General features: G+C 41.6%; 1 protein-coding gene across 3 annotated transcripts in view; it reads left to right on the forward strand.

Moving 5' to 3' along the window:
- The window catches only part of LOC122798538 (protein lifeguard 2-like), an 861262-nt gene that overhangs the window by 97844 nt on the left and 744937 nt on the right, over positions 1 to 18481 (forward strand). Inside the window, exon 1 of one of the 3 annotated variants that reach the window (XM_044067574.1) lies at positions 2024 to 2102. The exons of the other annotated variants lie outside the window; for them this stretch is intronic. The gene's annotated coding sequence lies outside the window, so the exon portion shown is untranslated. Of the gene's footprint in view, positions 1 to 2023; positions 2103 to 18481 lie in introns of those variants that run through there. 3 annotated transcript variants of the gene reach the window in all.

Genomic DNA, 18481 nt, shown 5'->3' on the forward strand with positions numbered 1-18481 from the left:
TAATCTCTTCCCTGTATGCCTTTTCCCCTATCTTGAACCCCCTACTTTCTTATCTGATATATCTTTTTCTTCTAATCCTCGTCTCTTTCTTATTCATTTTCTTACCTAATCCTGACTAATAACCTTAATTTCTCTCAATTTACCCTCTATGAAGTAACTTTTCCTTCCTAACAATTTGATGATACTTTTGTATCAATGTATTATTTTTTATCCTATAGATTTGATGTTACATGTAATGATGTTAATGTAATTTTATACTTACTTCAAAATATTACTGTATGTGTTCCTTTTATATTATTGCCTATGTAAGTATTGTTTTATGGAGCCCTGGGCCTCTGCTGAAAATGGGCTCACACCCAAACAGACTATCCCAGTTAACAAATGTAAAAAAAACAAATAAATAAAGTTGTAAAACACTTTGAGAGGAATATGACAATCAGATAATACAGCTGTCATCTACTGGGGCTAGGAAAGTTTACATATGCTCTTTCACACATCCATGATGTCCAGCTAGGGTGGAAATGTGCTTCATAAGCTCATAGGGATTCTTGGCTTCTTGGTCAGAAACCATCAAGAAACACAGCTGTATTGATGCTGAATGCAAACTGACAACCCAAACTAACTGATCAGTACTTAAACTGAAGTCAGCAGACAAATGCTTCCTGACTGTCAAATTACAGAAGTGGCAGTACCTAGCATTTCTTCAGGTGGTGGTGGTGTTGTGATGGGACTCTGCCATCACGCTTTTCTCCAGACTGGGTAAGCCACTCATTACCATCCTCCATGGTGAAAGTGTTCAGCAGTTGGGGTACTAACTGAACCCAAGTAATCTGAGGCATAATGTATGTCCTGGCTGTTCTACACGTGGAGTATTTTTTTCTTGTTAAAGATGCATCTTGAAGTATGGCAAACTAAATAAATTAATTAAAATAAAATAAATAAGTAAAACAATACCCTCAAAGCCTTGCATGCATATTCATATACAGATTGTCTTTGCTGGTACAGATAGTGTGGTAGCTAGCTGTTTTATGTTATTTTTGGCTTCTTGTAACGTCAGTTCACTTTTGCAGTTTATAGTTTTTGTGTTATATAAATATAGCTAAAGGAGACACAAACATTAAATATATGTATATGTAGTTATTTATGGATTTTTTTTGCAGTTAAGGGCCTATGGCTTGCTAATTTTGCTCATTTGAGGTTTCAGGATTTTTTTTCCTACACACACACAGTACATATGGACCGATACGTTGAGATGGGTGGTAGAAGTAAGAAATCCTGATTGTGTATAAAACAGTTAAAATTGGTGCCTCATCTTAGTTTGGGAGGTGGAAGCTGGATTGCAGTGTGTAGTCCACAGGAAAAAAAAACAAAACAAAAAATGATTAGAACTATACACAGGAGGGGGGAGAGGTATGTGTCAGCTATCCTGTTAATCTGTTCACAGCCTGGAGGTACACATGATTTATGATTTTGGTATGTTTATGCAATATATGCTGAGGCTGCAGTACTTCTGTTTGTTTATTAAGTGATGAACAGGTCCAAGCAGAAGATGCAGCTTGGTAGAATATGTTTTAAATCCTGTTCCATGCACATCTAATTGTGTAGCCGAACATAGTGTCTCTGTGGACTTGAAGAGGTTTTGTGCAGATTGGGTACATTTTTTATAGGAGCTGCTTGTGCATTTACCAGCTGTACCCACACTGAAGGTATGGAATCCATTAACCAGACAGCTATATAAGTGTATGCACGTGTGTGTGTGTGTGTGTGTGTGTGTGTGTGTGTGTGTGTGTGTGTCTTGTATCCGAACAGTCCTTATACATTTGACTATGAAGACAGATGAATCTACATTCTACAATAGCACCTGTATGTTTTGCAGTATTAATGATAACCTGATCTCAGTGAGATCGCATTGCCAGAGTAAGAGAAGGAATGTGACCTTGTCAACAAGAATCTAGTATGCTGAAGCAGCAATTTTTTTTTTATTCTGTGATGAAGACATTACTGGAAACTTCATTTTAACAAGGGAGGGGCGCTGGAGGGCCTACTCTATATTGTTACCCTGTATTTGAAAAGCTGCTTAGTCAGCCAGCAGTTGCTTTCAGGTAAGATATTTTCTCAGCATCTAAGTCCATCTCTGGTATATTTACTGAATGGCATAGTCAGCCCAACTGTATCAGTTTATTAGCATTTGCAATACAATTTAAGTATCTTCTGTCAAATAATCATTTTTATTTGTTTACTTCATAGTATTAGGGTTACAGCAACTGTTTCCATTTAATACATATTATGCATTGTCACAATTGTGAGGGCTAGTGTTAAAACCACTTCTAAAGCAGAGTTAACTGTTTTGTTATAAGTGTTTAGAGAAAAAGAAAGTGTTTTCACAGGAATGGTGGCAAGTGATTAGAACAACTTTCCTCGAAAGAGAGACTGTATATTTAAAACTGTGACAATTCAAGAATGCTAAGGACATGTAAGACAATTATTAAAAAGGGTTAGAAAAATAGTAGTAGTTATATGTTAAGTAGCATCTGCATCTTATCTAGTAGTCAAGGAAATGGAAAGACTCGGTGGACAAGTGCCTTCTGAATGTGAATATGTTTGGGCCACTCAGGAGGGGAAAACAGTGGGGAAGTGAGTGCCTGTGTAGGCTGTTTGCTGAAGAAAGAAATGTGCCACATCACTACTGCTGCCTTCTGGTGCTACAATGGTGGAACACTGAGAGTGACTGGTGTAAAGTGTGTCATAGCAGGGGTTACAGCACAGTGCTGGATGTGTGATTATTATAGGACAGCAAGCCACAGAGGCAGTATCACGTGGCAGCCTTCGTGAATATGTATGTCTAGCTAACACTGTGGATGTGGAAACAGGAGATGAATAGGTGGTTATGTGAGTCCTTGTTTCATGAATGTTGGTTCTGCTCACCATTTGAAACCTGCTGTACATTTCTGTGCGTCCCTGGGATGGAACAGATAATCTTGCTATGGTGTGATTCTTCCAACTGAAAATGTAAATGCCCGAACAGGTGTAGTGTATGCAACAGCAGTAGCTTCACACGAGAATTTCATTTTGTGGTGTGTGCATGTGTGTGTGTGTGTGTGTGTGTGTGTGTGTGTGTGTGTGTGTGTGTGTGTGTGTGTGTGTATGTGCGTGCGTGCCTGTGTGTGTGTGTGTGTGTGTGTGTGTGTGTGTGTGTGTGTGTGTGTGTGTCTGTATGTGGGTATGTGAGTGCGTGTGTGTCTGTTTGTTTATCTGCTTGTGTGTGCGTGTCTGTGTGTGTCCATATGTGTTTGTCGTCTACCTGTGTGGCTCTGTGTGTACGTGTTTGTGTGTCTGGGGCGGGGTCTGTCTTTCTGTGTGTGTTTTTGCACCTTAAGTTTCACTGAGTCTGTTTGAAAGATACATGATGTTAGTGAAAGTTTTCTATTGCTTGCCTTAAATTAATGTGTATGTATGACATTGTTTTTTTCACATGTATTTCCTTATGTCATGTGCACTATCAGAGAGCATACTGTCGGTTATGGCAAAACTTTCTGGCACACAGTTCCCCACGGTGTCCTTCAGAATCCCTAAACCAAATCTGAAGGGTACCTTTTCCACTGACACCTATTTTATAATGTTGTTTCTTGTAAATGTTGTACTTGTCCATAGCTGTAGCGCGCTTTTTAGCTTGTATTCAACTCAGCACAGCTCCTCGTGGTGTCCTGCAGAGTTCTACAAGCAGCAGAGAGCAAAAGAGTGACTTTTTCCTGATTTATGTATTTTTTTCTGGCTTTTTGATTATTTACTGCTTAGCGACTGCATTTTCGCCTGTTTATACAACTCTGCATTCTATTTAAACTGTTTTTGTGTTGATTAACTGTTTTGCACTTTTAAAAAGTTATTTGTTGCTTAATTTTACCTGTAGGCTAACACACTCAAGTGCGCTAGCCGTTTAAAAGCATTTATAGCATTTACTGTCTGTTTTTCCTCTGTTTTCTGCAAAAAAAAAAAAAAAAAAAAAATCTTGTTTTCCCGCCTTACTGAACTAGAATAGTCCAGTCTTCAGAGTTTGCTGATCTCTGGGCTTTGGCTTGGTTCCTGTGCTATTCCATATCCTTATTTGGATAAAGGGAAGCTTCTTTGTTCACCACTGGGAGTGGGGAGCACTGAGCAGCCTATTTGTCCCTAGAGCAGTGGTTCCAGCCAGAAACTTGTAGTCTATTGGCCATTTTGGGTCAATTCCTAGCTCTTTTCAACCCCCTGCTATAAAGCCCGCTTTAGCACGCTTTTGCGCGGAGTTGCCCATAGAGCACCATCGGGTAGCGCCGGTTAAACAAGGTTAAACTATTTCTGGCTCCGTAAAGTCTGCTCTTCAATTTTTCCCTTAGAACTTCTCTACTTGCAATCTAAACAGTCTATTCTCTATCTCAAAAGCTCAGCACTTGCTCCTAAAGCATTTTTATATAGGTAAAGTACTTGTATACTAAACAAAGTACTACATTAGCCTAGAATCCCGTTGAGTACCCATTTCCCTATAGGTCCCTTCTGACTCAGTTACACAGCAAACATTTTCACTTTTTCTAGCATGTCGAAGGGTCAGTTGCTGGCGTCCTCTCCTGTTCAGCTGGTGAATCTGGGCATCTTGAGGCAATGTTACAATTGCCTCATGTACACAGACAACCCACTCCTTCTCCCACAAAACACAAATACATGTGAGAGATGCAACTATATAGCCAAACTGGAGGCTGAGCTCTCTCAACTCAGGACTGGCAAGACCAGACAGGAGGAGAAGGAAACCACTCACACCACAAACCCAGTTTCACATAGAACTATCACAACTGCAAAACAAACACATAAACACACAAAGACATACTCGGAGGCACTGATCAAAAATCTACCAAAACTACAGAGGCCTCCAAAGCAGACACCCAAGCAACTGCCACCTCAAGACATAAGACATGCAACACATAGTTCTCAAAGTCAGTGTGCTAAACAGTCACAGCCCTTAAGGCCAAACACAATGCCAGACACACTTGTTATAGGTGACTCCATAGTCAGACACACTGACGTCCCACTCACCAGACTGAACAAGGAAAAGATCACAGTAAGCTGCCTGTCAGGCGCTAGAATCCGCCACATAACACAAGCACTCAGGTCACTCCACAGCAAGTACAAGTATGACTCAGTCATTGTCCATGCCGGTGTGAACGACCTGAGACGTACCTCCCTGGACTACATGAAAAGAGACATAGAGGAGCTCTCAGATTATGTAGCCCAGGCCGGTATGACCCTGACCCTGAGCAGTATCCTACCCTCACCAAGAATGATGCCACAATACAGAGACAAAATGATCAGCTTTAATAATTGACTTAATTACTGGTGTCATTCTAAGGGGATCCAATGTCTGTCTTCCTGGGATGACATGCTTGACAAGCCACGCTGCTTCGCAAGGGACAGCTTGCACCTGTCACCCCTGGGCTTCCGGATATTGGCAAAGGCTCTTGCCACCCCCATAGTGCCTTTTTTAGGCAAGGCTCAAATGATAAACATACCGCCCTAGAAAACAAAAATGGAGAAAAACTAAGGGTAATACTGCTCAATGCCAGAAGTCTAAACCTCAAGATGTGCCTCAAGCCCTCCTCAGTATGGAGAACATCGATGTCTGTGCTGTGACTGAAACCTGGTTCAAGGCTCCTGAGAGCACCCCAGCACTATCAGGTTATACCTCATATCATGCGTTCCGGCCCCAAAATCCGGACCGAACCGCAAAAGGAGGGGAAGTATCCATATTCATAAAGGATACCCACACCTCCAGGTTAGTGGCAATGCACGAAGCATCGAAGACCATCCAGGTGCAATTAACCATAGGTAAAACTGCCCTACAGTTTGTAACATGCTACAGACCACCTTCTCAAACTCAGGAAACCCACACAGCCTTCCTGAAGACACTGGAGAGTATGAATGTCTCTCCAAACACCATCATATTGGGTGACTTCAACTACCCAAACATAGACTGGGAACATTACTCAAGCCCCAACACCCTAGCCCAAAGGTTCCTTGAGTTCATAAACTCAAATGCTATGGAACAACTAGTCACCATTCCCACAAGAGGAGAAAATATACTAGACCTGATCATCACAAACATGGGGACAAAATGCTCCACACCGGAAGTATATCCCTCATTGGTGGGATCAGACCATAAATTAATCTCACTGGAGATCCACATCCCGCCCCCACCCCCAGCAAAAAAGACCACAGTGAAGAACTTCTCAAAAGCAAACTTCACACTTCTTAAGACTGGAGTGGTATCCTTCAAGGCCCCGAGCCAGTGGAAACCACAACCCACGCTGCTGAAACCCTTACAAATGCCTTCTACGAGCACCTCCAGGAATGTATGGATCAAGCAATCCCTAATAAAATCAAGACCCTTTCCACCAAAGGCAGGCGCCCGGTCTGGTGGACCCCAGCCATAAACAAACTCTACAACAAGAGGAGAAAGCTACTACATGACAGAGCAAAATCCCTAAAAGGGAAGGCATCTCTGATCAATACTAGCAAAAACTACGATCACTCATAAAATCATCCAAGGCCAACTTTGAGAGAAAAATCGCTAATGACACAAAAGACAATCATAAAGCCTTCTTTAGCTATGTTAGAAACCTGGGTGGAAACTCCCAGATATGCTCAGAATTAGTCCAAAATGATAAAAAATCACTGAATCCACAGACATTGCCAACATACTGGCAGACAGGTTCAGTGCAAATTTCTCCCTCCCTCCCCAAAAGGAGAAATATCTATCCCACCAGAGTCTAGCCTCCCAAACATCTCAGATGCCCAGGTGAGAGCTGCTCTCTCTAAAGCAAAAACACAGCATCAATGGGACCGGACGGTGTCCCCGGCTGTGTGCTACGAACTCAATGAGGAACTAAACCCACACATAAGGCTGCTGTTTAATCTTAGCCTTACTACAGGATACGCACCCAAAGAATGGCGTACGGCAACTGTGGTCTCACTCCACAAAGGCGGTGCTTCTACGGACCCTGGAAATTACCGCCCCATAAGCTTGACGAGCCTTGTCTGCAAAGCTATGGAGAGGATCATAATGGAACTCATAAATAAAGACATTGGGGACCTACAGACACTGGATCCTACCCAATTTGGCTTTGTCAAGGGCAGATCCTGCCTCTTGAACTTGGTCGACTTTTTGAAACAGTCACTAAGGCCATTGATGAGGGTAAGGCAGTTCACACAGCCTACCTTGACCTAGCAAAAGCGTTCACACAATACCCCACTCGGGCATCATAGAAAAGCTCACCAGCTTAGATGTAAACCCATATGTCACAAGATGGGTTGCAAACTGGCTCAAGGACAGAACACACAGGGTTAGAGTTGCTGGTGCCATGTCAGACTCTAAGCCGGTCACGAGCGGTGTCCCACAGGGCTCAGTCCTGGGCCCCTCTTGTTCGGCATTTATTTTTCTGAAGTGCAGGCAAACATAGGGGATTGTGGCTGACAAAATTTGCAGATGACTGCAAACTGGGCACCATAATTGACACTCCATCAGACACAGACATCCTCCAGAAAGGTCTCATAGAAATGGATAACTGGTGCCAGAGCCATGGCCTTAAGCTAAATGCCAAAAATGTATAGTCATACCCTTTGGGAAAAACAAGGTAACCCTAATTACCACATAGGTGGTAATCCATTAAACACGGAAGAAGTTATCAGGGACCTGGGGACCCAAGTTGACAGTAATCTCTCTTTTGACACTCACATTGCCAAAGTGGTTAGGAAGACCTTCTACATTGCCCACCTGATCATGAAGGGATTCACATCCAGATCAGGAGAGGTCATTGTACCCCTGTACTCTTCACTTATCAGACCAATGATTGAGTACAACTCCCCATTCGGAATGTACCTTACCCGACACCTGCAGCAGTTGGAAAGACCCCAAAAGTTCCTCACCAAAAGGATAAAGGGGCTCAAACATATGTCATACGATGCCCGACTGAAGAAACTCCAGCTCTATTCAGTCGCATACCGTCTGCTCAGAGGTGATCTGTGCCTGACATACAAGGCCATGTCCAACCCGGAATTAATGGACATGCTCCACCTCAAAAAATCCAAATCCACCAGAGCCACGAGAGCAAGAGACTTAAACCTCATCACGGATATAAATAGGACGTGCTGGAGGTACAGATTCATCACCCAGAGACTCCCTACACTATGGAACAGAATCCCAGTCCATGTGAGGCAGAGCCCCTCACTGACTCTGTTCAAGAGAAATCTTGACGAGTGGATAGGAGATCGTAGGTTTACCCCGGGAATCATCTCTGTATCACTGCTGGACAGAGGCACAGCAAACTAATGGGTATAGTATTCTCATCCAAAGGGGTGGTGAAAGCCACACACACTCTGGCTAGGCTTATAAATGCCCTAGGGCAGATAGCCTAGTATGAACCTATGAACCTATGAACCCTCAGTTTCATACTCTCATTTATTTATTTGTGTATTTACTTTAATTTTTACTTTTGTTGACTGGGTTGTTTCAGCTAGTCTTGTAACCCCTTTTCAAGAAAGCCCTGGATGGTATTTATACGGATGAGAGACATTTGTCCAGGACTCCAGGGAAGTACTGAATGACCTGAAAAACATTGTAAATTCTGGATAATTTTGCAGCATATTTACTGTTACAACGTTCCAATCATTCTACTAGAATATTTGTATATAAAAGCTATAAGATTTGAATAACTTGCTGGGAAATGTGTAGCACATAATATAGAAAATTATACAATGTGAATACACTGCATTGATATGTAACATATGTTATTGAGTTCTTATGTTAATATGGATGCACAAAGTCAAGCATTTTGTATTACTTTTAATTCTTATTGTTACTATACTTGTGTACTTGGGCCATCCTTGGAAAAGATCAATTGACCAGCTACCCTGCATACTTATCAAATTGTAAAATAAAATAAATAAAAATAAAACTTTGCTGTTGCTGTAGTATCTTTAATATCCTCCTCATTCACCACCATCTGTGGTTTGTTTAACATCTCTTCTGAAGGGTGGCACCTCAAGTGTGCTGTAGCACCTCTCCTATGGATAATTCAAGATCATCTTCAAAGGCATGACTGTGGCTTCTGCATTGTGTTTCCATTTTACTATATAGAATTTGATTGTTTGCACTGCCCGTTTTGGTCATAGTTTCATATAAAGTGCATATTTTACGTGAAAATACACCTTTAAAACATTAGTGCCATCCAGTATCTAATTAGAAAAAGAACATTTGTCCATCTACCTACTTAACTGAATAAACTACTGGAAACTTCAACAAAACGTCTTTATTCTTCCCACAAGGAGGGTATCAGAGAAAGAATCTCCTAGATCTGTTAGACAAAAATGATTTTATCTAGACTAATCCTTTATACTCTGTTGTTAGTCCTGTCAACTTCTGGGTCACAGGTGGGATATCAAACTTCACTCAACCTTTCTGGATTACCTCTGTTTTTTATTTTTCATTTTATGGTACAGTCAATTTTAGTACACATAATATCCTTGGGGTATCCCCATAACACTGTGCACCTGCCACAGTAAGATAGTCACTCTACAGTAAGGTGTTTCAGAAGTGCAGGGTCAAGAATTGGACAGTCTGCCTAAGGCAATTATTAAGTAAAATTATTTACTAGACATTGCCTTTGACAGACTGCCCGCTACCTTGACTTTGCTTCTTTATGTGTTGTTTTGTTAGATTTTCTTCCACATTTTCAGTAGGGTCCTCTACCTTTTTAGGCCAAGTATTTTCTACATCTGAAACTACATCTCCGAGCTGCTAGACTTGATGTCATTACTGTTATGTGTGTGCTGTGGAGGCTGAAAATGAATATTTTTTTTAGTTTAATTTTTTTGCTAATGAAGTCCACTTGTTTTAGTTTGGTTATTCTGCACATTTTATATGGTTAGCTAATTCTCCTGCACCTTTAAAAGGTAGGAGAAATGTCTATATTTAATCTTTCACTTTCTTTCCCAAATCTTCAACACATGCTGCTTGGTTTGCTGCTGAAAACTATCTGTATATTTCCCATTTATAGGTTCTTAGGTGTCTACTAGGCTAACCAACACTAGGGACTTTTTAAGCCTAGCCATACATCCCACATCTCTGACAACTTCTGGTGTCTTTGATAAGTGTTAGCAGGGCTTGTGAAATGAAACATTTATAGGCAGGTGCCTGAGAGATGAAAGATTTACAGGCTGCTGTGTCCATTAGAGACATAGTTGCCAATTTTCTGTTCCCCATCCAACTATCAAAGTTACATTTAAATTGAGTCAGGGAGGAGCTCTCTTCACGTGGATGGGGAGCCTGTCCAGAGAAGCGGTAGTCTCTGGGATACATACCTGTCTCCTTAGCCTGTTTATATCACAAGAAAGATATAAGTATTTAGAAAGGGTAATTCTGGCGCTATATGTTTTGCGGATATACAGGATGTCCGTGAGGATGGGGTCTGCAATTGCGTATCTACTTATTTTTTTGAGATTCTCCTTATTCTGCAATACTTTAACCTTCACTAGCCCCTCTAAATAATTCTTGTTACTTCTTAACCATATCTCTCTTTTTTATTTCCACCCTATCTTAAACTCCACTTTCATTTTATCCCACTCAGTAGCTATAACTGCTGAAGAAATTTCTATCTTCCATAATAACTCTCAATTTCCACTACCCATTCCTTAAGTTCCTGTCTTTTTAACAGATAGCTGGGGAATTGCCAGTGCCTCATTTTTACTTCATTTCCATGCATAAGATAAACTTAGTCGTTATTGGTACATGATCTGAAATAGTTATTACATGTGTCAAAACTATCAATTAAATGTACATGTTCCTGTGAGATATAATTCTGTCTAGTCTTGTCCAGTTATTTTACCTTGGGGAATAATATGTAAATTTTCCCAGTTACTACTACTGAATTCATGTCTTCCATACCAAATATTTTCATAAATTTCTTCAGAAATCTACAGTCTTTTGTTATATTTTCCCTTCTAGGTCCCCAGATACATTCCCACTGTTGCAAATCAAGTCCCAGACCCCAGTTTTAAGTAAATTTCCCTGCTGAAAGCTGATTATTTCTCAAAGAAATTTTATGTTCCACAATAACAGTTTTAGGTGAAATATAAATACATGCCAGTGTAATCCTTCTCCCGTGCCAGAAACCTCTTATTACCACAAATATGCCATTATTATCTTTTTTCTCTGTCTTCTGTCACTATTGGAGCTCCTGTAGCAGTTACTATAAGTACTCCCCTTTTGCTTTGCCCCTAATATTCCGCTGAATATCCATCCTGAACTCCTCTCTTTATCAAATTCGCATGCCCGCTTTTTTCAAATGCATCCCCATAGCATTGCTATTTGCATTCTGCATTTCTTAATATAATTCATTACGCTTATCTTTTTTGTATGTACCTATGAGGCCATTCATGTTCTATAATGATATGGATGTATACCCACCTATTATATATGTTAGCTTTTTTAAATGTCTATTTCCAGCTTTTGACTTACATGCACCCGTTAATGTTTGGCAAGTTGATCCTTTATACAATTGTTCTTGTCATCTGCATTTGAACTTGTCACATTTTTCAAGGCTTTTTGTTTTAATGAAAACCTTCAGACAAAAAAAAATACATCCCCAGAGCACCCCATAACTTTTTAACTTAAAACAAACACACAGAACTATGTACATCTTAAAAAAATGAAGTTTAACCCTCATGATAGGAACAGTTGTCTCAAATCGACAGCTGCAGTGACAGGCATTAACTAACTGAAAAAATAATGTTATCAGCGCTAAAGCACATGTTACAGCCTGTGCTCCTATTTACACTAATTGGATTCTGTTCCTGTCTTGTTTTTATTCCCCTCCCAGATGTGAAAAACAGCCTGTATGGTTTTACAAAACATTAACTTTTAGCCTTAAGAAAAAGTGCACAAGCTATATTTAAATAAAACTAAATTATATGCTGTTCCAGTAAATGCATTGAGATATTTAGGTACAAGGAAACTGCTATGTCCTATTCACTTCCAGTATTTTCAAACTTATTTTTACTAAGCTGATTGCCCTTGTATCTTTTACTTTTACTTTTCTCTCCGAAAACAGCATCCTGAGCTTTTTTAAACACCTTTATTGAATTATCACTTGCGACATAAGCAAATTTACATTTATATAAAAGTAATCAAACTGTATTAAGTTCATACTTCACATATATTGCAATATATCATGAAACCTAAGCAATATTACATAAATTATTCAATTCCTGCCTTTTTTAAACAAGGAATATCTTTATTAAACCATAACTTATGACACAGGCAATCATGCATTTATATAAATGAAAACAAACCACACTAACACAATCCTAGTTGCAAGCATTTTACATCAGAAACCATACTGACACACTCCTAGTTGCAAACATTATACATCACGTATAAGCTACCCCATCATTTTCAGTCAGACATTACATAGCTCATTTAAGTCCTGTCTTCTTTTAAACCTCATTGCTCTCCTGTATGTATTGTTCTCATAATTCCATTTTTCCCTATGTAGTTTGTTCCTACCCTTTTTAAAGATCTCAGTTCAAATTGGTTTATCTCTTTTATTATATTCACTACTTCTATAGATTTTGATTTCCATTTTCTAGTAATTGCTGATGTGAAGTTGTTCTGTCTCGCTGTTCATTCTGTACTGATGGGTTCGGAGCCGATCCCTCAGCTCCAATATGGCCAATTGCAAAGCTCTTCAAATAGCTCGAGGCTGTCCCTATCCCATGATGCACCTGGAATTACTTCAGCTCTAGTTTGCCGCTGCAGTAGATCGGAGGTTCTGAATAGCTCGGGCCAGTAAACTGTTTTTTTCTACTTATTACTTGCTGATAATTGCATATTTAGATAGTTTAATAGCTTAGATAGTTTCATAAAGCTCTTACAGCTTCATTGTGTGTGTTTTGTTATTATAGTTCCTTCCCTTAGTGTGTTTAAAATATTTTCTAGTCAGCTACTTGTTTTAGGCCTGGTTTAAACTTTTACTAACTATTAAAGTATGCTTAGTCAGTGACCTTTTGTCACTATTTTTTACAAAACTTACTTAGTGTGTAGTTTTCTATATAGTTTGTTTAGCTTTCAAGTTTTAGGAAAGGCTTAACTTTATAATTACTGTTAGAGTTTTGGAATCAACAGTATTTTGATCTGACTATATTCTTAGCATATTTAGATAGTGTGTAATATCCTAGCAGCTATCCTTTTTTTTTTGTATAGCCTGCTCTTATTGGGTGTTAAGAAAGTTGCGGTGACAGTAAAAGCTTTTCCTGTCACATTTATATTACATTTATATCTACATTTGCATTTGTGTGTGTGTGTGTGTGTGTGTGTGATTTAGCCTGGTTTTATTAAGGCTTTTGGTAGCAAATTACTGTTAATATTGTTTTTTGTGTGACTAATTCTCTAGGATTTCCAATGGCTGACCAAGACAAGAACCCCAAGTCTGGGTTTAAGAAGTGCCCAAAGTGTGGCCAAAAGATGTCTGTAACAGACAGCCACATGAATTGTGTATACTGTCTGGCAGTCCTGCATTTGCAAGACAGCTGTTCTATTTGTCATTCCTTCTCCTCAAGGGTTCTTCAGGAAAGGAAGAGAAAACTTATTGATAGAGGGTTGTTGAAACCTTCATTTCAAGAAGTTTTGAGTGACCAAGATGGATCCAGCAAGTCTTCTAAGACTTCAGACTCAAAAAAATCAAAAAATCTTCTAATTTGGCTCCACTGCCATCTGAGCTGACAGTCTTTTCCTTTTGGAGCCAGTCCCCAGTCTTGGAACTGGTGTCCAAAGTTCCTAAGAGTCCATTACTTCAATCGGTACCACGTTCAGTGCACTCCTCTCAGTACTCTATCAGCCTGTCAGATCTAGATGTGGATCGTGTGGTGCAGAAACTGTTGTTGGCACCAGCCTTGGCAAAAATGTTATTGGTTTCGACCCAAATGGCTTCGGAGCCAAAGACCCTTGCACCAGCTCAAATTATTCCTCCTCTGAGCCATGCTGGTCCTTTGGAGCCAGAGGAGTCAGACCTGATGATAAGTAGAACCCTCGGAGCCAATGCCTGCTCCATTGTCTTCAGCTCCATGTACTCTTATGTCCTCTGTGCCTATCAAGGACTCTAGGAGCCAACACTCTCTAGTCGGGTCTGCTGAGCATAGTCGGACCGACTTGTCGGTTCTGACTCTCCCTCTCGCCGTTTTGGCTCGGATGAACTTGGCTCCTACTTCTGGTTCAGAGTCCACTGTCCCAGTGCCGGGAATGTCAACAGTTTCTTCGGATCCATCGGGTTCCTCACATCGGAGCAGAGGTCCTTTCGATGCCATGAGGAGAGTCATGTCTCCTAAGACATCCTGGACCTCAGCTCTGCCTTCCTCCTCTCCTAAAGCGCCTGTGTCTGCCTCTGCCTCACACTTCCTGACCAAGCGTGGAGACCCAGAGCCTCAGGAAGCCCCATTGGGTGGCCCCTGCTCTTCCGAGACCTCACCAGAAGCTCCCACTGATGAGGTTCGCAGGAAGAGATTGTGTAAGAGGAAACATCTAGAGTCCCCTCAGGAGTCTCTAACATCAGATGCTTAGATGAGTCAGAAGGGTCCCCACGATCCCCCTCTGAGGATGTCTTATTCACTGAGATACTTGAAATCCTTAGGCAGAGGAGTGACTGGCAGTCCAAAAGCCCTACTGAGGATGAGTCAGTTCTCCTGAAGGCTTTTGGGTCTCAGCCCTCCACCTCTTGGGTGTCTCCACCCTTTGATGAGCTGATGCAGCTGGTCTCACGAAGGGCATGGGAGTCTATGGATACTATGGAGCCTGTCCCTAGGAGGCCTAATAAATTAATTTCTGCCCCTCTTGACAAATCTTTTCTAACAACAGGTGTTCCAGTTGATGCCATGGTGGTGGTGGCAGCCACCAGAAAGGAAATGTCTGAGACTTCCTTGTCTTTCCATCCTCCTAACAGAGACTCCAGGATTATGGATAGATATGGGAAGTGAACGTCTAGTTCAGCGACCTTTGCTCTTCATTCACTCAACTATTTAACCCATTTTACCAGGTTACAAAGAGATCTCTTTAAGGAGTTAGGAGATACTCTTCAGGGTACAGTAGCTGCAGGAGCTTCTGACAAAGTTGCCGCCCAGCTTGCTACCCTCAGTTCTATAGTCAACTCATCCATGCGCCTCATCTCTTATGCAGCTGATGGAATGAGTAGGGCAGCGGGTACAGGAGCTGCTCTTAGGAGACACTCCTGGATGCGCTTGTGTTTCTTTGCAGAGCCCTTCAAGTCATCCTTCATGAACACTCCCTTTGTTGGCTTGTCCCTTTTCGGGCCTAAAGTGAAGGAAACCTTAACCAGGTGTAAACAGGACGGAAAGACTCTGTCTGCTGTCGGGGTCCATTTTTCCACCCCTACCCGGCCCTACCCTAAAGGTCAAAGGGGAGAAGAAATGTGGTTCTGAAAAGTCCAAGGAGACTTTCAGGACACACGTGGTGAACCCCCCCCTCCAGAGGCAGAGGAGGGGGCAATAATGAAAGACGCCACCCTCGTGGCAGAGGGGGTCCGCAACACCAGGGCGAAAGAGATCACTTTTCTGCAAAGCCCTACCAGTGCTCTGACAGGAGGCCCAACTGTCCTGCTCTAGAGGCAGTTGAGGGTCGCTTATCTTTGTATCCATATGCCTGGCTCAAAATAACAAAAGACAGCTGGGTACAAAGTATCATTTCCAGAGGATACTTCATCCCATTTACCACACGCCCTCCACTCGTAAGAAAAATCCTGGACATTCCACCCAGTTACAGGGAACAGGCAACAATAGAGGTCCAAATGTTGCTATCAAAAAGAGTCATCCAACCAGTCCCAGCAGACCAGACAGGATCCGGAACTTACTCAAGATTCTTTTTGGTTCCAAAGAAGACAGGGGAAGAAGAAGAAGAAGGGGACTGGAGACCCATATTGGACCTCGGCAGACTGAACAAATATGTAAAGAAAGAGAAGTTCCGGATGATCACGCTTCAGTCTATACTCTCCTTCTTAGGGAAAGACAATTGAATGTGCTCAATAGAGCTCAAGGATGCGTACTACCACATAAAAATGGCCAGGCCATCCAGGGATCATCTGCACTTCCAGCTGGGAACTAATCTTTACCAGTTTCGAGCCCTGCCCTTTGGTCTCACCACAGCCTCCAGAGTGTTCACTAAATGCATGGCAGTGGTCACGGCTCTCCTGAGGTGTCTAGGATTCCAGGTGTTTCCGTACCTAGATGATTGGCTCCTTTCCGCCACCACCAGGCATCAACTTCTTCAAGCCAGGGTTTCCACTCTGTTACACTGCAATCAACTGGGCATTACAATCAACTCAGAAAATTCTGCTTTGTTGCCATCGCAGCATATCGCTTTTATTGGGGCAGAGTTGGATACCCCCACCACTACACTAAGGCTTCCAATAGAAAAAGTCTTTCTTCTTCGTCAGCATGTCAGCGTTCTGATATCAAAAGACAGAGCACCAGCATCAGAAGTTCTGAAATTATTAGGCATGATGGCAGCAGTAATTCTAACCATACCACTAGCTCGCATGCACATGCGGATACTACAATAACTGTTGCTCACTCAGTGGTCTTACCAAGAGCTTCCCATGTTTCACATGATAATGATCACAAATTCCTGCAAAAAGGACCTTCAGTGGTGGTTGACCTCACCTCATGTCACGATAGGACGCCCATTTGTGCTACCCCCGCCAGCGGCCACAGTGACCACGGACGCTTCCCTGATAGGGTGGGGGGGCATTTTCAGGGAAAGACAGCTCAAGGCACATGGACCGATCATTCTTATTGCACCTTATTGGCCTCGTCAGATTTGGTTCCCCTTCCTTTGACTTCATCTTCTGGAGGACCCTTGGATTCCGGACCCAGTTCTAGACCTTCTGACCCACTCATTGGGGGAACTTCATCCCTCTCTGCAGTCCCTGAAGCTGACAGCTTGGCTGCTCCAATTCCCATCATAGCCAGGTTCCATAACCTCTCCAATGAGATAAACAGATCTTTTTACCATCTCATAAATCTTCTACTAGGAAGCTATATCTTAGCAAATGGAAAAAATGTTCTGTATGGGCCTCTAAAAATAATATTGATCCTTACCAAGCCCCTATGGCCTTCATTTTAGAGTTGCTGACTATGATTTTTAACAAAGGACCTGCAACAGCAACAGTTTGTGTTCAAATGGCTTCTATTTCTAATTTTTATCTTGGATTTGAAGGATTGAATATCATGTCTCACAAGTTATCCAAAGCATTTCTCAAAGGGACTTTTCATATTAGACCACCTGTGAAATCTCCCTCTTCTCCATGGTATCTAAATTTCATGCTTCCCCACATAATTCCTCTGTCATTTGAACCAGCTTCCTCTTGTGACCTCAAATTTTTGTCATGGAAGACCATCTTTCTGGTAGCTATTACTTCTGCCCGCAGAGTGTCAGAGCTTCAGGCTTTATCCATTAAGCCTCCCTATTTGATATTCCATGCTGACAGTCTCTCACTTAGAACAAACCTCTCATTCTTGCCCAAGGTTTGCACTGAAACCAGTCTCAACCAAATTATAGATTTGCCAGTCTTCTTCTCCAACCATTCAAACAATTTAGAGTATATGCTGCACAAACTTGATGTTCACAGACAGCTCAGATTTTATTTGGATAGAACAAAAGATTTCAGGAAATCAGACCAGCTTTTTGTTTCATTTTCAGACTCCAGGAAGGGTAGACCAGTGGCTAAAACAACTCCGTCTAAATGGAAATCTGATTGTATCACCTTTACCTATTCAGCTGACAAAATGCCTTTGCAGCATAAGATTAAAGCTCACTCAATCAGAGCAGTTTCTACATCATCTGCTTTTTCTGCCAGACTTCCCATTGATAACATTTGTGCAGCAGCCACTTGGTCAAAACCTCATACCTTTATCACTCATTACAAAGTTGACAAGGCCTCCAGGGACAGGGCCTCCTTTGAATCAACGGTCCTGAGAAATATACTCCCGTGAGCCACCCGAGGTTGATGGTGCTTGGGAAGCTACCCATCAGTAAAGAATGAACAGCGTGATTGAACAACTTCACATAAAGAAGTTATGTACTTACCATAATGTTCCATATGAGTTGTTCATCTCGCCTTCATTCTTACGTCCCTCCCTCCAACCCCCTCCTGACTGTTAGATGACCAAGATGCTGGATCCAGCCTGGTTGCTCAATCCTTCTATACCTTTCTCTTGGGAGTGAAAGAATGACATATGGTATTATTATACGCAGCATAAGATCTGAGGTAATTCCAGGTGCATCATGGGATAGGGACTTGGCCTCGAGCTATTTGAAGACCTTGAGCTTTGCAATTGGCCGTATCAGAGCCAAGGGATCGGCTACGAACCCATCAGTAAAGAATGAAGGCGAGATGAA

The sequence above is a fragment of the Protopterus annectens genome, chromosome 3.part1, assembly GCF_019279795.1.
Source record: "Protopterus annectens isolate FY-2018-M chromosome 3.part1, PAN1.0, whole genome shotgun sequence".
Classification (NCBI taxonomy): Eukaryota; Metazoa; Chordata; order Ceratodontiformes; family Protopteridae; genus Protopterus; species Protopterus annectens.